This window comes from Euprymna scolopes, chromosome 34 (assembly GCF_053919585.1).
Source record: "Euprymna scolopes isolate OS-2025 chromosome 34, ASM5391958v1, whole genome shotgun sequence".
NCBI lineage: Eukaryota > Metazoa > Mollusca > Cephalopoda > Sepiida > Sepiolidae > Euprymna > Euprymna scolopes.
In genome coordinates, this window is record NC_136515.1 from 38,376,925 (window position 1) to 38,399,559 (window position 22,635).

The window sequence follows — 22,635 nt, forward strand, 5'->3', positions numbered from 1 at the left end:
GACATCACTAATATAGATATTAAATATTAAGAAGGCATCACTAATATAGATATTAAATATTAAGAAGGCATCACTAATATAGATATTAAATATTAAGGCATCACTAATATAGATATTAAATATTAAGACATCACTAATATAGATATTAAATATTAAGAAGACATCACTAATATAGATATTAAATATTAAGAAGGCATCACTAATATGGATATTAAATATTAAGAAGACATCACTAATATAGATATTAAATATTAAGAAGGCATCACTAATATAGATATTAAATATTAAGAAGGCATCACTAATATAGATATTAAATATTAAGAAGGCATCACTAATATAGATATTAAATATTAAGAAGGCATCACTAATATAGATATTAAATATTAAGAAGGCATCACTAATATAGATATTAAATATTAAGAAGGCATCACTAATATAGATATTAAATATTAAGAAGGCATCACTAATATAGATATTAAATATTAAGAAGGCATCACTAATATAGATATTAAATATTAAGGCATCACTAATATAGATATCAAATATTAAGAAGAGTAGAAAGTAGGTCTTGAGTTTACTTTGAGTAGCTGCATAACTTATTTTCTTTATTTTGTCCTTTGGGTCTCAAATTATATGATTTATGTTTCTGACAAAGAGGAAAGAATTGCTGTTTTTTGACTCAGAATCTATTCCATCTTACAATTATTGTTGGCAAGTTTTTGATTTTGAAGGACTATTTTTTTTTTCTTATAGCTCCTTACATTAAGTAGCTTCATGCCTTGTATGGAGTGATTTCCAAAAACAAAACAAAAAAAAAAAAAAGCTTTATTATGTTAGTGTTTACTAACCTAAAAGTTGTAAAAAGAAACAATAATACTGTGGCAACACAATCTTCCAATAACAAGAACTTCTCTATCGTGTTTTTGGATCGTATATTGAAAAGGAAAAGCCAGTGGAAAATGAGAAAGGGATAACATACCTCTTTTCTTGTGGACTTGGAAGTGTTATATGTGTTATTTCTTAATAGTGTCAGACATCCGAGTTTGTGCCTAGAAAACAAGTCAAGATTATTAGTGTAAACAGAACGCTGATTTTTAGATCCTATTTATTGGCCGAATAATACACACAGAGCAACAAATGTACATATTTTTCCTATTTTTAAAAACTAAACAAAGTAGAACACTCAATAAGCATCTCTAAAGTGATTTCCCCCACTTAACATTTAAGGAAGAGACTTAGTGACAATAATGCAGATTGTTGGGAGGGGGGAGTCGAGTGATGAGGATGGTTCACACCATGTGGATGCAATTTACAAGGAGAGTTGTAAACCAATTTCATGCTTCTTGACATCATCCTCCCTAAATAATATCCTTTTTGTTTGTAATTAAGTTTAAATTACAGATTTTATAAAGTCAATTTAAAATTTAAACAAACTTTACCTCTCCTAAATATTAATAAAAATTAAGTTTTCATGAGCGGTCTACGAAAGCATTTTTATTTTTCGTTTTTTAATTTTTTTTTTTTTTTTTTTTGGGGGGGGGGGGGTTCAATTATAAAACTTGTACAACATTTCACAGGTGCTTTTGCAGTTTAATTTACCATTTTTCCGTAAGTAACACGTCGACACGTACACCGAACAGAAGAACTGTTTAATTTTTCACAAAAGTTCTGTTTACATTGGGGGGGGGGGCATTTTGTTTTTGAAAACTTTGTTATTTTAAATGTCTGCTAAAAAATTCTTCCGCGATGTGACAAGTCACCTTACTGCAAGCGCATCATGTAAGAATAGCATAAACGATGGCGTTGGCACAAAATAATGCGATGATTCAGAAGTTAATACCATGCAAACGGTAAATTTGCGACGGGTTTGAGTATCAAATTCGTTGTCAGCGACCCCGAAAAAAAAAAAAAAAAAAAAAAAGATTATTGATCAGTGTTCTGTTGTCGTTAAAGTAAACATTTACCCATTAATTTTTTCTGCTGGTCGCCAAGGAGTACCCGTGACCGTGATCCTTTCATGCCGGAATTTTTTTCTTCGAAAGTAATACTCGACATTACTTTTTTTTTTTTTAGCTAAATAAATTCTTGAAAATAAGTTAAACTACTAAACACTTACAAATAGAAAACAAAAACTAACAAAAATCAATTTTATTTTTTAAAACAGTAAACAAGTAAAAAATATTTAAAAAAAAAAAAATCTCCTTCAAGAACGGTTATAAAATGTGTTTTTCTACCGAGCAAAAAATGGACGAGTTTTCCGGATACGAATTTTCCGGGCTCGAGTTTGGTATTTGTGGTTTAATCAAGACATTAAAAATGAAAATATCGGGTGCTAATGCACTTACTGGTCCGTGCTATTTTTTAATCGTATTTCCGAGTTTAAGTTATTTTTTTTTTTTTTTTTTAATTCAATTGTAAGGTTAAAGTACAGAATAGGTACAAAACACTCTCCCCATGTTAAGAATGGCTTTTCAAATAACGTTATTATTTCAGCACAGATCAATAAGTGCACTAGTACCAAATATTGAATAGATTATATTGTATGTATCTGATATGGAAGGAAGTTCCCGAAAAAAAAAAAAAAAAAAAAAATCACTTAATTTCATCAAGTAGTTTTTTTTTTTTACAGAGAAAAGAAATTGCTATTTTTCAGATTAGGTCTACCTTCACAATTTCCTTTTAAATGACAACTTTTATAGGTTTTCGGGTAATCTGGAAGAAAGAGAGCCCGTTTCCTCCGTTTAACTATAGGTGGCATTTAAACGTGTTTTTTTGTTCTTTTTCCAAATATATTGAAGTTTTATTTTTTTCAAACATATTTACGTTTTGTTCTTGCAAACATATTTAAGTTTTATTTAAAAAAAAAAAAAAAGTAAAAAGAAAACGTAAATGTTCGATAAAATAAACAAGCAACAAAACGTAAATGTTTGGAAAAATAAAACTTAAATATGTTTGCAAAAAAACAAAAAAAAAGGTAAATATGTTTAAAAAAAAAAAATAAATAAAACTTAAATGTTTGCAAAAAAAAAAAAAAAAACGTTTAAAATTAAAATATAACAAAAACTTATTTCAAGGATGCCATTATATACATTTTGTTCTTCCGTAACTGGGTGGACAGACAGTAACGTCACCTATAGTCAAACGAAGGAAACAGGCTCTCTCTTTCTTCCAGATTACCGGTTTTCGACTATGCTGAATATGAAAATCGCATTGAAATTTTGCAGAAATAAGTAGTTATCGAGATATAAAAAGTTGTATTATTGTATTCTTTGGCGGCCATCTTTTTACGTGCGTGTAGTGTCAGTCATAGATGAGTAGATTTGTTTATGGAGCGCGCGAACGATGGCCGCCAAAGAATATAATGCAACTTTTTATATCTCAATAACTACTTATTTCTACAAAATCTCTATGCGATTTTCGTATTCAGCATAGTCGAAAACCTATATAAGTCGTCATTTAAAAGAAAATTGTGGCGGTGGACCTAATCTGAAAATTTACCAAAAAATTGGTTATGATTTTTTAGGAAGAAAAGCTAGTATTAAAGATGGGGAAGGGAGTGTCGGCGCTTAACATTGAGTTATCTCCCCGTGGCATGTTCAAACAATTCCAAAATGGCCGACTTCAATGCGCTTTTCCGCTGTAAAATAAATAAAATAAAAATAAATCTACTCGATCAAATTAAATGATTTTTTTTTTTTTTTAGATCTTCAGTCCAAAACGGATACGTGCAATATAAACATTTTTCGATATTTTAATTTTTGAATGTCTTGATTAAACTGGACAAATACCCTAAAATCCAAAAGGTACTTGATGACCCTGCGCAAACATTTTAGCAATGAAAAACTTTTTCAGGCCAAAAAAATTAAAAAGCCAAAGAAAATGCCAAATTGATTTTAAACTCCAAATTAATCGAGCGTGTTTTGTTTTGACTGGTTTTTTCTTTGAGTAAATTTCATTAATTTTGTGCTCGTTTTTATTTTATTTCATTTTAAATTCATTTTTATTTCATTTTCTCCGCTATTTTTATTTATTTATTTTTTTTTTGTACATTTATAATAAAAAAAAAAACGCTTACGCAACTATTTGAGTGGACGTGGACAAAGGATTTTGATTCTTCTCATAATTTCCTCAAAGAACGAAAAATACTTGGGCGTTAAGTTTTCACGAGCGGTCTGTCTACAAAAGCATTTTTATTTTTCATTTTATTTATTTATTTATTTTTTTGAGGTTAGGGGGTTCAATTATAAAACTCGTACAATATTTAACAGTTGCTTCTGCAGTTTAATTTACCGTTTTTCCGTAAGTAACGCGCCGACATACACCGAGCAGAAGAACTCCATCGTTCTACCCCCCCCCCAATGTAAACAGAATTTTTGTGAAAAATTAAACAGGGGTTTTATTCAATTTAACATGTTTATTCAGCTCGAAAAGCATGCAGTGTTTACCGATGTATTGGACAATTCAAAATGGCGGCCGACTATCTCTTTAACACGGTAAGTTCGGGAAAAGGTGTTATAAATAATAAACTAGACAAAATACTATTAAAAACCACCGAATATATGTCAAGTTCTGTCACGGTAACATTGAGCGAATTTCTAACAGTATTTTGTCTAGTTTATTATTTATTACACCTTTTTCCAAACTTACCGTGTTAAAGAGAGAGTCGGCCGCCATTTTGAATTTTCCAATACATCGGTAAACACTATGCTTTTCGATCTGAATAAACATGTTAAATTGAATAAAAACACGAAAATTATATCCAGTTTGGTAGAAAAGTAACTTATCTTGCCTTTGATAACATTTGTTATATATTTGTTTTTTGAAAACTTTTTCGAATCTATGTGTACAGTAATACAAACCCGTTTTTAGAGTTTTTATTTCATGTAACATGTTCACCAATGTATTGGAAATTTTAAAATGGCGGCCGACTCTCTCTTTGACACGATAAGTTTGGGAAAAGGAGTTATAAATAAATAAAAAAAAAACTAGACAAAATACTGTTAAAAACTCGCTCAATATATGTTACGGTGTAACAGGCTGACATATATTCGGTGGGTTTTTAACAGTATTTTTATTTTTAACTCCTTACCGTGTCAAAGAGAGTCGGCCGCAATTTTAAATTTTCCGATACATCGGTAAACATTGTATGTTTTTCGAACTGAATAAACATGTTACATTAAATAAAAAACACTAGAAAATTATCCAGTTGGATAGAAAAGTAACTTATCTTGCATTTAGTAGTATATATTTTTTGACAACTTTTTCGAATCTGTGTACAAACCCCTAAAAACATATCCAGTTTGGTAGAAAAATAACGTATTTTGCCTCTGATAATTTTTTTTTTTTTTTTTTTTTTTTTTGACAACTTTTTCGAATCTATGTGTACTCTGTACAGTAAAAACAAACCAAAAAAAAAAAAATAAAATAAAAACTAGTTTATTAATTTGTGATTTTTGGAATATGACATCTTCGTTCTATAGTGGGTACGTACGTAATAAAGAGTTGCATGTATTTTCTAGATTTTTATTCCTTCTTAAGTTGAATTCTAAATAAGCCTGTGGGACTGTTCCGTTTGCCTGCTTTCTAGTTGGCTGTCTTCAAGTTCAACGTAAACAAGTTCTTGATTAGCTGCCCGTTTAAGTAATCCTATTTAAAACTCATCAACCCTTATTCTCGAATGGCCTCCGGGCCTTAATAAAAGGTGACTCCTTTGAAGAAAAAAAAAATAAAATAAAAATTACGTATAAGCACGAGAGAGCGAACGAATAGGAGGGGGCATCTAGATTTTATAGCAGTATTTATTTGCTTCCCAACAAAAACAAAATGTGACACAAGGTTGTTTTTAATGTGGGAAGGAAAACCAGCCCACCCCACCAAAAATGGCAAAAGGGACACTCTGGTAGGAACAAAAAAATCTCAGTATAAAGGGTTTCCCCTCCATTGACCGTGACAAATTACCTTAACGTCCTTAAGCATAGCATCTTGGTTCGAAGGCCAAGAACAGAAAAAAGGCAAGTATAGCTGATTAAAGTGACTTCTGGCTGCAAAATGGTTAGGAACAAGTTTTGTCTAAAGTTTCAAGTCTAAACAATCAATTCGAAATTTTTTTCTAATCATGTATTGTTTAATTGTGCTTGTAACATTAACAAAAGCAGTTAACATGCATAATAAGTAAAAAGAAACCAAAGATTTGTCGTTCAAATTCAAATTTTGTAAAAACACGAAGTTATTTAAAATAAAAAAATAAACTCACCTCTTTAAATTTCAAGTAAAAAAAAAATCCGTGTTGCTTAAGTTTAAAAGTTGGGAAAAATAGTTAAAATGCCAAGTTTCCAAGTCCAATAAAAAAAATAAATAAATGTAAATATTCTAAGAGCTTATAAAATAGCGCTTTTTCTTTCAGACTTAAAACTCAATTCGAATAAGTAAAAACTACATAAAAAAATGTTTTTAATATAAAAAGTAATAAAATCTAACAAAACTAGAGTTAGTAATTTTTATTCTACCTTATCAAAAGTAGAATTAAAAAAGCAAATAACGGTGCAATGCCTTTGTCGAAATAAAATATGCTTTTAGCCTTAATTTATACGTGACCAAAAGTCATTTTTAGCAGAAGAAAGAACGCTACCGGGCAGCTGGCCGAGAAGAATGTCTTTTACTTGAAAATCGATGATGTCATAAAAAGACAATTTGGGGTTAACTTCTTCCCTTTTTTTTTTTTTTTTTTTTTGGTCTTCCGGTTTTACTGTCTTTTTTTTCTTTCTTTCTTTTTCATTTATAAAAGTGCACTTTGAAAATTAGTAAATTTTAAAATAAATCTTCTACCTTAATTTTTAAAGTTTATAAAAAAAAGCATTTTTTTAACCATTGCCTTGCAAAATTAATAAACTTATAGATTAATACGTTCCGCTTACCCCCCCCCCAAAAAAGAGATTCTACCTGTTTTAGGCGATTACATGTGAACACCCTGAAAAACTTGGCGAAAAGAAGCACAAAATTGTAAAATTGGGATTCAGTAAAAAAAATTGATGTAAAATGATCGCCTATTTCCGGACCATTATAGCCAGGATAGTTAAATTTTTACCATTAATTTTAAGTCCGAGCTGCAAGGTCGTTGAACCACAAAAGTATCGCTTTTCCATCCCCAATAAAATACTCAGAGGATCTATCTCCGATAGCAAAAAAAAAAAAAAAAAAAAATTAACGGCGCTTCGCTTCTACACTATCAGAACGAAATTTCGGAAATCGTAAAACTGAATTTCACATGAAAACAATGGTATCTACGTATTCCTCATGTTTTTAAGATGATTATATAAAAAAAATCCAAAAATCGATAAGGTAGAAAATTATTTATTAAAGAAAATAGAAAATAAAATTTCAAGAAAACGATTGTATTTGCTTCTGTCAGCACAGAAGAGTTCAAAAGGGATGTAATTTTCCGTTTCGATTTATTTTATTAAAACAAGATGGCTGAAATTTTTCACCTGCTAACACGATTAAAGTTGTTTTTTCTTTAATAATTCAGTAATATTCAGGCAATTTCGACTGCATAATTTGGAAGCTAACATTGTAATTTATTAGAATTGAAAAAAAATCAGTAGAAACCATTGGTTTTTATCTGAAAACACCATTTATCGACTACAAAATTTCGTTCTAATAGTGTAGAAGCGCCAAATTAACTGTTGTGTTTTTTTTTCTTTTCAAACAATGTTTTCAGTGTTCACACATAATCGCTTAAAATAATAAACTCTAATTGGAGGTGGGGGTTGAGGGTATTAACCTACAATAATACCTCAATCATTTTTTACCACATATCAGGGCCCGAAGGCCACTCGAGGATAAGGGTTAATGAATGTAAAGTAGTAGTGCAGTAATTGTTAATGGTGGAAATTTGGTAGAATTTGATTATTTAAGGGGACGATTAAACAAGAATTTATTTACATTGGACTTGACGGCTACTATATTGTAGTTAGCTGGAAAGCAGGATAGCGAAATAGAATTTCACAGGCAGACAGTTCTAGGAAAGAAAATTTGTTCATGGAATTTGCGTTTAGATTTAGGCACAGATAGAGAGTAGGGAGGAATTGTTGATAGTTGTTGTAGCTAGACGAGTGATTTTGTGAAAGTTTGCACTGAGGGGGACCATAAATTGGAACTGAAATGAGCACGAGCGCTTGCCATGAAAATAACAATAGAGTACAGACAGCCGCAACGTCACTGCTGTTGGAAAGAGGCTAAAGGGAGGAAAAAAGGGTCATTGCCTTTTAGGTTTTGAAGCCAGTTTTGCACTCTGTCCAGGCAGAATAAGATACTCTGAGCAGCTCTTGTCCAGATGTGCATCAATCTGTCTCTTGTACAAGTAGAGGATTGCATCAGGAGTGAGATACCTTCTAAAGCCGCAGAATGATGCACTCATTTTTCCAGCGATCTTGGCAGCAGCTTTGATTCACTCCTGATTTGAAATGGAAGACTTACAAGTCTTCCATTTCAAGTAAGAAGTGAACGTGAGACCTATAAGTTGGTTAATGTGGGGAGTTTCTTTGAGACGAGAGCCATACATATTAATTGGGGCCAAGTGGGGATAAAAAAAAATAGAAGCTTAGTTTTGGATGACCAACCACTTTTTGCGACTTTGTGTCATATGCTCAAAGTCTGAGGAAAGAGACTCAAATCTTGGTTGTTGTTGGCCTTTGAAGTGTTGCCAAAGATGGTAGTGTCGTCTGTGTATATATGAGATCATTAATGAAGGTAGTTGAGCTCAGGATGGATCCTTGGAGCATGCCACCATTGATACTTTGAACTTTGGATTTCTGCCTATCAGAGAGGAAAGATTCAGTGGTTGCGTTAACATTTCCAGATATTCCATAGCTGAAAATCTTGAAAAGTAGACCTTTATGCCAAATGCTGTCAAATGCCTATGATATGTCAAGAGCTACTGCTCTGAAAAGGAAACTTCCATAGATTCACTGATCCTATGCAAAATAATAGTCAGTGCATCAGCTGTGGATCTTGCAGAATGAAAACCATATTGCTTGTCACTGAAATTGTTTTTGCTGAGGTGGTTGATAATTTCTCTAACGTATATATATATATATATATATATATATATATATATATATATATATATATATATATATATATATATATATATATATATATATATACTCTGATGTAAAAGCATAAATGGGCCATAATGCAGATAGGGCCAGACAATCCCCATCCGATTAGAGTTATCAGACAGTCAGCTGATATCTCACTCCTCCATCCGGCCACAAACTAATGTGATAGTGGAAACAGTTAAAGCAGAGATCCCCCCACCTTTCTCTCTCTCTCTCTCTCTCTCTCTCTCTTTCTCTCTCTTTCTCTCATGTTCTTCTCCTCTCCAAAAAGTGAAAAGGAAGGAAAAGATTATAATGAAAGAGGGCAATTCAATGGAGGCTGAATGGAACAGTATAGTGAGGAATAAAACGAAAGTCACATGCAGCAAAAAACATGCAGCAAAAAACATGCAGCAAAAAACATGCAGCAAAAAACATGCAGCCACTTGACCTCCCTTGTCTCAAATGTTAGCAACTTGTTCCTCTGCTTCAAACTTTTGCCATCTGAACTCCCTGGCTCCAAGTTTAACCATCTGACCCCCTTCCTGCCTACAAAGAGTAGCCACCCCCACTGTCCTTCTCCACCTCAAACGTTAATCACCTGACCATCCTCCCTCAAAGATTAGCCACTGGACCTCTTGCACTCTTTACAGATGCACAAAGGAAAGCAATCAATTTGAAAGTAGATCGGATTTTATTCAAGCTGTTCGTATTTACACTGTTATAATCAGCAGCAAAAAAAAGAAGGGAGTTGCAACCTATTGATTTTAGTCAATATTGATTCTTAAGTCATCTTAGTTAAGCCCACTCACTTTGCTTCCAATAATCGATTAACTTTACTTCTTTATTTCCTTTCTCACCTGATATCACTTCCTTTAAGCTATTCTTCCCATGGAAAATGAGTGTCTCAAAGATTACCCACTTGTTCCCCCCCTCCCTGCCACCTCAAAGATTAGCCACCTAACATTCTCTCCCTCATAGATTAGCTACTTGATTCCCTGCCACCTCATAGATTAGCCACCTGACCTTCTTGCCTTAAAGATTAGTCACCTAACCCACATGCTTCAAAGATTAGTCACCAGATCTCTCCCCGCCCTCTCGAATATTAGCCACCTGACCCCCACTCAAAGTTCAGCCATCTGACCCTCCTGTCTAAAAGATTAGCCACTTAACCCCACTGTCTCAAAGGTTAGCCACCTAATCCCCCTCCCCGCCTCAAATGTTAGTCACCTGGGTATTCTGCCTGAAAGATTAGCCTTGACTCAAAGTTTCACCACATAACCCCACCCCCTTAAACTCAATAGCAGAATCGTCAGAAAATGATCTCCAGACTCTAGTGGAATGAGGCCCACAAACAAATGGTAATATTTAATGCTAGTAAGACTAAGCTGCTCTCCTTTAACAATTACAAGGAGCCTCTCCAACCACCGATATTCATGACAAATAACACCCTACCTGAGAATTCTTCTTTCAAACTCCTCGACTTAATATGAACTGGAACAAATACATTGAGGACATTATGAAGGCTGCTGCAAAGAAGGTGGATTCCCTCTATCAAGCTAGAAGACTACTCACACTTGAGAGTATCCTGTACCTCTACAAGGCCACTATTCGCCCATGCATGGAGTATTGTTGCCATATCTGGTTCAGAAAAGAGTTTTCAATCTAATATATCCCACTTTGTCAACTAAGCTCCAACCTCTGTCCCATCGCTGCAATGTTGCATCTTGGTGCCTGTTTTAAAAATATTTTAATGGAATGTGCTCTGATGAACTCATTGCACTTGTGCCCCCTCGAAATACATGTCCTTGACAAACCCACTTAGCAACAAAATCTCATCCCTTCTGTGAAATGTTTTTGACTCCTGATGGGGGGTATGAGACCAATGATTTTGACGATCGTTTTTATAACCACCGGCTGTGCTAACCAACGAATGAAAATCTTCGAAAGTTACTATAAAAATTGTCGAATTTGGATTCAATCAGTCCACCGTTAACTACGTCATGGACCGCATTTGATTCTTGGCCACTATCTTTGTAACTAGCAATTACTTTACATTCAGTATCGGGACTGCACTGTTTCTCTACCACCATCTTTGTTCAACAGAATGTCTTAACACTTAACACCTTCACTGTTGAGGTCCCTAAATACCAGAAGGCTTTCTACTGTAATAGTTTCTTCCCTTGAACATCTAGACTTTGGGATTCCTTTCCTGCTACCTGCTTTCCTAACTGTACTGATATGTAGACGTTTAAATGTAATGTAAACCAACATCTTGTTAATCTTTCCTAAGCATGGTCTCAAATAGAAGTCCCTTATGTCCAAGTGGCGATATGCTTTCATAAGTAAAAAAAAAAAATATTAGCTGAGTAGACTCAATATTTAACACTAAAATAAATTTAAAAATTTATAAAAAATTATCAAAGCTCAACTAATGAATACTTTTATTTGCAAACAACTACACTAGTTTCAAAACGAAATCTCACTGGACAAACTAAACAGCAACAGAGTAACAGTTATGGACTTAATTAAATCACCTCTTCTTCACAAGCTCTAGCCATTCAATATCATTTTTGCAATCAACATGACTTCAACGAACATTTAAATTCACAATAAATGCAGGTTCTGTAGCACTGAGGTTGAGAGTGTGGGCCACCTGATTTCTGGTTGCAAAGTCCTACTTGGAGACGGTTATTATACAGATCGCCATAACGGAGTTTGCAAATACCTTCACTGGAAGATATGTAAGAAACTCAACATTCAGTGTAGTAAAAACTCCTGGGAACATATACCCGAACGAACAGTTGGGAATGACAACTACACTATTCACTATGACTACATAATCCCTACTGCTACATATCTTGAAAATGCAGCTGTTAAACCAGATATAGTGATTTGGGACAGAGCAAACAAAAAAGCGACCGTAATAGAGGTCAGTGTACCCAATGATACAGGGCTTAACAGAGTTGAGAGGGAAAAGATTACAAAGTATCAAGGACTTATGTATGATATGAAACGAAATTGGAAATTAAAAGACGTTTCAATTATACCAGTCATCATAGGAGCAACTGGGCTTATGAAAAAGAACTTTAAAAAGTACATAGCAAGCATACCCGGTGAACCAAGTGCAAGTGAAATACAAACGATTGCATTGAAAGGGACGGCTAGAATCCTGAAAAGATCTCTTGGTTGGACTCACTAAAATAGGGGTAAATGTCAGACATCTGGTTGGATGTCCCATCCCCTAGAAGAAAAAGTTTAAGAAAAATGAAAAAAAAAAAAAGAGCAATATCTATACTTACAATAGTTCTAAGAAATTAAATTATATATCGGAGCTAACTGCTTTGTAAAAATGTTGTATTTGGACTGGTCTCCATGCATCCCAACACTTTATGCACAGAATACAATCTCAATACACTAAATGGACATCATTTACAAGATTGTCTTCCTATAAGGGTCCGAAAGATTGACACAACTCAGTCATTAGTGGAAACAAAATATATTGAATAGAAAATCAAATACAACAAATAGTGTAGGTATGCATCAGTCCGACTGCCAAGTGTGCACATGGCTTGTACATAACTTGCGTGCTAATGCTGAAAGACATATTCTTTTGGTCTTTATAATAAGTGGAAGAGTTCATTATTATCCATAAGCTGGGCACATTAGAATTGTTAGTCTACTAATATGCATAGGCATAGGCAGAAAAAAAGCAGGAGTAAAGAGGAGTAAAAAGGGGAGTAAACATTAAACAACAATCCTTTTATTCTTTATAGGTAATTGTAATTCTTGTAGCGACCATCAACCAATGGATGCTTTATGATGACCATTCTTAACAATGTGAAAATTTATTGCTTAAGAAATTGGAGAAATATGATAGCCATGCCCCGATCAATGTTTAACCTTACACATAGTTATTGATCATTCATGTGTGGTGAATATCCACATCCTTTACAAGATTAGCCGGATGAATAAATGCATGAATATAGACAGAACAAGGCAGATGTAGAGGAGTAAACCTTTAACACAAACCCTTATATCATTTAAAAGTAGTTATGATTGCTATAGTGACTATTAACAAATGTATACTTCAGCAGGAAATCATTGCAATTTGTCAACAAACGATTCTTGACAATGGAGGAATGCACTGCTCTAGTGAGTGGAGAACCATAAATGTGTTAACTGTATATGTTTTGGCGAGTCATATACTTATTTAACTTTAATTAAGATGCCTTCAGCAAGTGTTTCAGTATAACCTACCAATCCACACATGATGACACAATCCACTCCTAATCCCAAGACAGCAGTGGGTGGCAAAGTTTTGTTATTAAGCATGTGACGAAGCTCTCCAAAGTATGAACTTTACCTCACAAATAAAGTACATGATATATTTTGATTTGAATTAATCAAAATGTGATAAGTAATCGATTACATTCTTGCAATGAAAATAATGCAAAACATGATTTACACAAGTGATGACGCCTCTGTCTATCCTGTTGGGTGACAGAATCAAGAAAGGAAAGAGAAAAGAAAAACTTTCATCTATAGACGCTTTATTAATATACATATGGCATCAATTCTGTGAAAAAGACAGAAGGAGGAAAGCACAGGACACTCTCCTTTTTTGGACAGCTGAAAGAGAGAGACAGTTAAAACGGTCAGTGAAGATTGCAGTTGAAATCGGAAGTTGGCAAGGAGTTTACATAGATGATGATGATGATGATGATTTTTAATTCTCAGTTTTATTCTAGATGCAGAATCTTTTTAGAATGCTGCAGCAATTGGTGATTATTGATGTGACTAATTATACAAAACAAGTGTCATTGAACGACAAGAAAAGTCAATCCAACCAGATCCGCCACGGTTTTGCACACTGACCTCACTAAAACAAACGTCGAAAATACTGAATCATGACTTAATATTCAATGGATATGAATCAGAACCAATAGTAATAAATACTCTAATAAACATTTTGCTCTATTTTCAAATATTACCAATCCTCTACAGAAAAAGATGTTACTGTCAAGTACTTCTAGACATTCACCTTGTACAGAAAATGCTTAGAATGTTAAAACAACACAGTCGTCACCAACAGCATCAGGGAGGTGACAGTGGCTACATGATTAATGACACAGACTAACAACCTGGTGGTGTCAAGTTCGAATCCAATTCATTCCACAGAAGCACTTTCACTTGACTACATTGAGGTGATCCCTCTTGTAAGTACTCGATATCTTTCTAGAAATAATTCCAACTAGAAAGATATTGGAGAAATGAATGGCAACAATAATCATCTGAATCATACGAAATGAAAAAATGCTGCTCAAGAACCAACTGCAGCATGCATGATTTTCATCAGTTAAAACATATAGAAACGCAATAAATTACTCATTTGTTTATTCTTTGGTTGTTTAAGAACTCATCAACTTCAAATACTGCATTCCAACGAAAAATGGATTCGTTTGATTCATTAACTTTTAAAAAATGGCAGATCAACTTGAATCACTCACTCCAATCAACACTTGAAACTTATCAGTTCCAATAGTTTTTCAGGTTCAGTTCTATTTTCTACTTCTGGCAAATTTGCACTTGCTATGAATCACCTCCAACTTGATTTGACCATATTAGAAGTTTTGTTCTATTAGAACTTAACCATGATTTTATAAGCTTTACAGTCAGTTTAAGATCGTTTTGTTCTTGAGAGATCCAATCTATTTCAAGTCAAGCACAATGAACTGACTGTGGCTAAGTGGTTAATGATCCAGCTCGGTGGCCTCCTAATGGCACAAGCTAACACCTGAGTGTGCCAAGTTCGAATCCATTTCATTCCTCAAGAACGCATTCACGTAGAATCGACAAGCTTTACGTTTTCTCCTTATAAGTTCCTGATGTTTTTCAAGAAAGAATTTTAGCTAAAAAGGTATTAGAGAAACGAATACTAACAAAAAGCAGCTGATTCATATAAAGAGCTTTCAATAATGCTCAACAACTTACAGTAACAATCAGTTATATGTAAACTTTAATAACTCCATTTTCCTTGTGTATTTTTGCATTTTTTTTTGCTTTGTTACTTATTCTGTGCCTGTGCCTTTGACATTCACTTAATTTTTTTATATTTAATGAATTTTGACCCAATTGACTGCCAAAAAAAAAATAATAATAACAATAAATAGAATAGAATGCTTACGAGAAATTTATCGATTAAATTTGATAAAAAAAAGAAAAATTATTTACCCCCTACACTTTTATACAACTAGAATAATACCAAATATAAAAAAGAAAATAAGTTTCTTCCTCTGGCAATCATCAGACAATGTTATAAATTGGTTCCTAAACCTAAAAGACAAATCAAGGTTAAACTTCATAACATTTGACATTGACAACTATTACCAATCAATCTCTCCTATCCTATTAAACAAGGCACTCATCCTAGCAAAAAATAACTCAGACCTCTCCGAATTAGAAATTAGACTAATTCTACTAGCAAGAAAGACTTTAATACAATTTGTTATAAACTCTGGACCAGAAAAGACACACCAGATCACTTCGATATAGTGATGGGTTGGCAGACTCTGCTCAGATGACAGATTTGGTCAGAATCTTCCTATTAAATGAACTTAAGCACAGATTCGAAAATAGCGATTTGCAGGAAGGACTGTACAGGGACGATGCCCTGTTAGTAACTGGAGCTAGGCCCAAGATGTATAATAGTACCATAATTAAACTAAAAGAATTCTTTAGCAGCTATGGCCTTAGTATAACGATAGAAAAAGAAAAAAAAAACACCTCAAATTTCTTAGACATGACCTTAAACCTAAAGGAAAGATCATATTGCCCGTACCATAAACCAAATTTGTCGCTGCACTATGTCCACAGATTCTCCAATCACCCCAGATCCGTCACTAAGGCAATCCCTATATCAATGTCCAAAAGAATCTCCAATCTCTCTGCAAATTATAACATATTCAATGAAAACTCCAACTTTTATAACAACGCACTAGCAAACCCAGCATATAAAGACACAATTAAGTGTGATACGAATAATGTTAAGAAACACCCCAGCACCTTAGGCATAGTTACCCACAACATTACTAAATGTAAATCTAAGCAAAATAATAAGGCAAGATCGAATCATACGGATCATATGCAAGATAATCCAAACAATAAAAAGCACATGCAAAAAGAGCAGCCTCCCCCCAAAAAAAACGAATTAGAAGAAAGAACAATATTTGGTTCACCCCCCCCTATACAATAATAACGTCCAAACTAATATCCCAAAAGAATTCTTTAAAATAGTAGCAAATTCATTCAAACATCCTCACAAATACAGATCGATCCTAAATAAAAACTCTATTAAATTATCCTTCTCAACTATGCCTAATATAGCATAAACTATTATAAGCACGAATAATAAGAAAATAGAATCAGCGCAGAAAATAGTTAACGACAATCCAAGTCTAGCTCACCCAAACTGTAATTGTAACGACCCAAATAGCTGCCCACTGGAGAATGACTGTACATTCAGACGTCATATACTCATGCACAGTAACTGAACTTCCATCTACCATGACAGCAAATAATTTGACAGCCCATGCCCATAGAACTAGTAATACCAGCGAGAATTCGCATAACCAAACAAATAATAGCACACTCACCAAACAACTGATCATGCAACCGATAGGAATAGGCGGTACTGAGCCGCACACCCAACAACCACCGGAACATATAAACTCAATTTATCCCCAGATAAATGAAGAAACTCTAAATACACCGCACAAACCCAAAAATACACATGTAGTAAGGATTATACTCCTTCACGATAAAAAACAGAATTTTGAACCACCTAAAATCATTCTCCAGAGCGACCCTTAAGACAAAAACAAGCCTATCTAACCTAGTAAGAAATTTGAAACAAAATAACATTGACTTCTCATTAAAATGGAAAATATTAAGAAAATCCAAATCTTACCGCCCAGGCTCTAAATACTGCCTGCTCTGTAGTACAGAGGCGACCGAGATTATAATAGTACCTAATAAATTAAACAATCTCAACTTTAAACCAGAGATAATTTGCAGTTGCAGGCACAAGAAAAAGTTAAAATACGGAAATACAGATGCAAAAACATAAAACCCTCCCTCACTGCTCCTTGCCTCTAGCAAACGGCTAACACCCTAATTATTATTATTATTATTATTATTATTATTATTATTATTATTATTATTATATATTTTTATTTTTTATTTATTTATTTTTTCCTCTGCAATCGCCACAAAGACTTTTTCTCCGCTGCTATCGTCACAAAGACTTTGACCTTTTAATATAAACTATTAGCACACTCTCTGAATATATAACGCTTATATAACATTAATACAGCAAACCCATCTTGAATTACTTCCCCCTGGCAAGATCAAACTAACGCTATAACTATTTTACTCATAGTTTTTCAGACAATTATCTCTAAACAAATCTTATCCCACAAAATCTAATACTTAACACCACCTATTAATTAGCAATTAGCACAAGTTATACCAAGAATATGTGCTCACTAATTGAAAGCCAAAGCTAAATGAAAAGTAACTTAGAGATCCCCCTCTCCGGGGCCTCAAACCTTAAACCGAAAATAAGAATCCTTAAATATCCCCCCGCCCCTTCCACTTGCAACTCCGCCCCACAAATCGAACTAATTTGAACTCCTCCATAATATAAAATCAACACATATAAACTTATGCAATTAAAATAATACTAACCCATTCAATCCAGAAATATTTATATTTAAATTTACTAAAAAATACTCATCCCCCGCCCCGTCATCCATACCCACATACTCCCATCTCCCATTTAAATCTCATGGCTGTCAGTTAAGGTCGATCCAACCACCCCTATACGGTTGCTTAGAGCATTCTTTCTACCTCCCCCCCCCCTTCAACCAGCTATTTTGTCGCCACTACTAACTTACTCTGACCTCCATCTGAATTGAAAGCAGCTGAAAGCTCTCACTTCTGGCTACTCTGACACAGTTATTGAACCCGACCACGAACAAATTTTCCCTGACTTCTTCGTCAGATTTCTGTTGCAACAATATGTACAAAATAAATCTCTCCTTTAATTTGATTGATTTTTAATGTGCGATCTAAGTGTCATCAATATCGTTTGCAACAAAAGGATTCTCCACAGAAACAAAACAACAATTCTAATTTTAAACAAGTAGAAATGTTTCATTTTGAGAGACGCTGCACTGATATTTATTTTCTTCTACTGAACAAAAGGCCTGCAAATCAAGCTAAACATATTAATATTTCCAACTGCACAAAAGGGAGCACCCGTGTCCGAGAATCACAATTACTCCTCAACTAATCATCTTTTATTTCTCTGCTGAAATATACATAGATATCACTTAGACCAAATCGCAAGACAGTTCGAGATTATCAGCCGATAATCCACGGACATAAAAAAAAAACTGAATAACCATTAAGTCCACTATCTGAGATCAATATTAATTTTGAAAATTTAATATCTGATGGAACATTACTTTTTCAAAGATATTTTGGGGTTGGATTTCTCAACATGAACTTATATTTAAAGTGGCAATAACTTTTCCAGGTTATTTAGAATACACAAAAGAGACCAACCAAGATTATCAGTTGTTAATCGATAGGCATAAAAAAATTGCATGGGCATTAAGTTCACCACCTGATATAAACATTCATTTTGGAAAATCTGAAGTGGCCCATCATCACAACATTGAACCTCGTATCTGAAGAGACATTATTTTTTAAGAAGTTTAAGTAGTTTGATTTTTCGACAACAATTCCTTTTTAAAGATGTAATAAATTTTCTAAGTAATATTTCTGGTTGCTGTTGTATCGGTTCGTAGTAAGTAACCCCCCCCCCAAAAAAACCCCAAACAAACAAAGAATAATGTCATCCTTTGTGTATGTATGTGTGGAGGCTAGTGTGGTATTTGTTCTATAGTCGTGATAACATCCTCTCAAAAGTTTCATTCTCATTTATTTGTGGTGTAGCATAGTAACGTAATATCTGTTCTGTGTTATTTTAGCATGATTACATCGCGTGTCCTCCTTTGGTGGAGGTCTGTAAAGTATATGTTAGTTCGTTGTGATACCACTTTCCTATTTATATATTCTTCTTTTGGAGAGGGTAGTGTAGCATCTGTTCTGTGGTCATGGTTGTAAACTAAAATAACCACAGGTGCGGTTCATTTATGGCAACTCTTTGCAGGAAAGCTGAACGACCTTCAGTCTATCTTTCGTCCGTTTGTATTGCCTCCCCACAAGAGCAAAATTAGGCACCAAGTCGATTTTTAATTTTGAGTAATTTTAGCGTATCAAAAAGCGGAATTCTGGATTGGGACAAAAATTAAAAAATTGGCTCTATCTAAGAGGATATCACCTTCAATAATCGGTGACAGAAAAGCCAAAGTGCTATATCACGGCGGATACATTAGCCAAAATATATCCAATATTTCGTGGAAAGAATACCGAAAATCCGTGAAGCAATAATAGAGGCCAAAGTGATATTGTTAATGAATCTTAAACTTCAGCAGTTTTTGTTTTTTTGTATTTTTTAAGTTAGTTTGTATTTAATGTTACCCAGGAAGATTTGTATTTAGTATAATAAATTAAACAAGTGTAGTTCTTGTTTCATTCAAAATCACTTTTTAGGACGAGAAATATTTTCCAGGGGCGGTTAAATACTTTTCACACACACACACACACACACACACACGCACACGCACGCGCTTGTGTGCGTGTGTACCGGATGATTGCATTCGAACGATCAAAGGAAAGAATCGGTCCCCAATCATAATTTTTGTTTATTCTTTTATTTTTTTTTTCGATGAATGCCCATATTTTCTTCTTTACGAAAAACATTTGACTGCTCGTCAGCGACGATCAAAGTTCAATAAAACCGATATAGTATTCCTAAGTAAAATAAAAGGAAGAAAGGTGGTTAAAAAGATGAGAAAAGCGGCAAATGAAAAATACACGTAGCTCACTTTAAAGATCATAATCAAAGAAAAGGACACCCCTTCAAAAGAAGATATCTGACATTACGTTGACCGGTTCTCAAGCCGTCATCTTAAATTTCGATCTAAGATGGCGGCTTCAGAACTTTCCAACGTGGTGTCAGGTTTCTTTTTTTTTTAGGGAGGATGTAGAAGAAAATATATATAAAAAAGGGAATTACATTTTTTTTTTCAAAACGTATATGTTAACAGCTAAAACAAATGAAAATAAGAAAAAATTAAAACAGAGCAAAAAAGATTAAAACAGAAAAAAAAGGGAAAAGTGGACGGTTGCGACCTAGATAACAAGGGAAAAGACAGATACACAACAGGCTCTAGGCGTGAAAACTGAAAAAATTTTACCAATATTTTCATGCGTAAAATTTGCTGTGAAAAAAAAAGGAGGAAAGGAGTAACATGAAAGTATGGATGGATTTGAAAGAAGCAAAAATGTTTTTATATTTTAGAAAAATAAATTTTCTCATGCATTTTATTGCTTTTACTATTTTCTTGGACTAAGGTTTTATCTAAAGTAAATTTTATAAAGTAGAAATCTATTCGTTGTTTGATAATGTTGTGAGGGGAATGATGACAGATTCAATGGATTTATTAGTGTAAATAAAATTGAATGTGCAGCTATAAATGAACAGAGGGGCGAAAATGACGTTATAATGCTTATTTGGTATCAATCAGATTTGAAGGACTCAAGAAAATACGTAATTGACGCACATTTGTAAACAGATGGATCATAAAGCTAATTTGTTTTGTTTTTCGTTATAATGTCAACTTTTAATATAGAGAAAGGTTTATTTTAAGAAAAGGGGGATACTAAATATTTATTTTTTGTGCGTTTTTTTGTTTGCTTTTCATACAATGTTTTAATAAACAAAGAATCGTTGTCGTTATTTGTTAGAACCGAATAGTCATTTTTTATAGTTTATTATTATATAGGTGTATGTATAATATGTATAATGCATTTGTTTATAATGTTCACAGCTCAACCGAAAGAAACTCGTATAAACCCGAAGCCACCTCTTGCATTTTGCTTATTTTCTGTGGTCTTTGAAGACTAATTGATTCATTTATTTTAAAGCTGCTTTTCTGCTTGTATATATTTTTATATCAAAGTTTCGTTGTTTCACCTATGTGATTCTATTAAAAAGTAAATGAAACTAAATAAATGCCAGCATTAGATGTGTATTTTGTGTTGTTGAGTTTTTGGTTGTTTGTAATGTACTGTGCATGATTAGATTTTCTATATATTCCTAAATTGAGCATTGAAAGAAAGTTCATTAGTCTAAAAAAGTAAATAATAATAAACCGAAGTGAATACTAAAAAAATAGTACAATTAATACAAATAATAATATAGTTTCGTTTCAAATGGATATATATATATACCAAAATATCCCTTAATAATATAAATACAATAGTAGCAATAGTATATTTTTGGCTTCAAACAAACATATACCAAATCTCACTTAGTAATGATAAATATAATTAAACGTGCAGTTTAAATCTAACATATGCGAGAAAAGGGTGTTTTGTAATGAATCGTTATGCTCACAAACCCTCTTATATAAGTTTCGTTGTTTTTATGCGTTTCTGTCCCAATGAACTATATAGTGATAGTAATTTTAATGACGATGGTGGTGCTGAAGTGAATGATGGTGCAGATAAAGGACTTGGCGTGTCGTTTTCGAATCCTGTCGAATCCACTATGGATGTTGGCAATCTCAATGTGGGTAACTGATTCTAAAAAATAGAGGAAAACTATGCTAACAGGAGAATCCTGCAGTTTTTAATGGGAATTTTGCAGTATAGACAACAAAAGGAAAAAAATGGTAAAAAAATAAAAATATGTAACAAATAAATGCTGCAAAAGGCAAGCTAAGCCACTGTTCTATCTACCTGGATAAGTTTGTTTGGTGTTTTAACTTATTTTAAAGTTTATTCCGTTTGAAATACAAGTAGTGCCAGGTCTTAAGTTAGAACAAGAAAAAATGGCCTACATTGGACGGTCATCTGGGAAGTGTTTATAATCGCTCAAAGATATGAAATAAAAATACTAGTAAGAACCTTAACAAAAAAATGTCAGCAATCGTGGTAACATGTAATGTTCTGCCAGTATTTGTTTGATTTTCAATTTTTTAGCGAATATCGAGATTTTCCAGATGACTGACTAATGTCGCCCATTTCTTTCTTATTCTAACTTAAGAGTAGTCACTACTAATGTTTCATACTAAATAAACGCTTTAAAATAAGTTAAAACACGAAAAAAGTTATGCAATTAGGTAGAAAAGTAATTTATCTTGCCTTTGGTAACATTTATTTGTTATATATTTGTTTTTGTACCATTTTTTTTTCATTTTGTTATCTATACTGCAAAATGCCCTAAAAAACTAACACGTTGATTTATGGTATTTTAGATAAGATCAAAGTTCAGTACCTGTTCTGATACTACACTAGCAGTGTCAGAAGTCGCCATTAAAAATGCGTGATAAAAACTTGA

At 33.3% G+C, this 22,635-nt stretch overlaps 2 protein-coding genes across 15 annotated transcripts in view; one reads left to right on the forward strand and one right to left on the reverse strand.

The window, feature by feature from the left end:
- Positions 1-22,635, reverse strand: part of LOC145259180 (solute carrier family 4 member 11-like) — a 533,927-nt gene that overhangs the window by 328,662 nt on the left and 182,630 nt on the right. For 7 of the 13 annotated variants that reach the window (XM_080116942.1, XM_080116953.1, XM_080116950.1 and 4 more), the window contains exon 2: positions 980-1,049. The exons of 2 other annotated variants lie outside the window; for them this stretch is intronic. The gene's annotated coding sequence lies outside the window, so the exon portion shown is untranslated. Of the gene's footprint in view, positions 1-979; positions 1,050-6,253; positions 6,392-22,635 lie in introns of those variants that run through there. 4 more of the 13 variants (XM_080116949.1, XM_080116940.1, XM_080116951.1 and 1 more) reach the window with 1 other exon arrangement.
- The window catches only part of LOC145259183 (uncharacterized), a 375,138-nt gene that overhangs the window by 21,064 nt on the left and 331,439 nt on the right, over positions 1-22,635 (forward strand). The window lies entirely within an intron of this gene.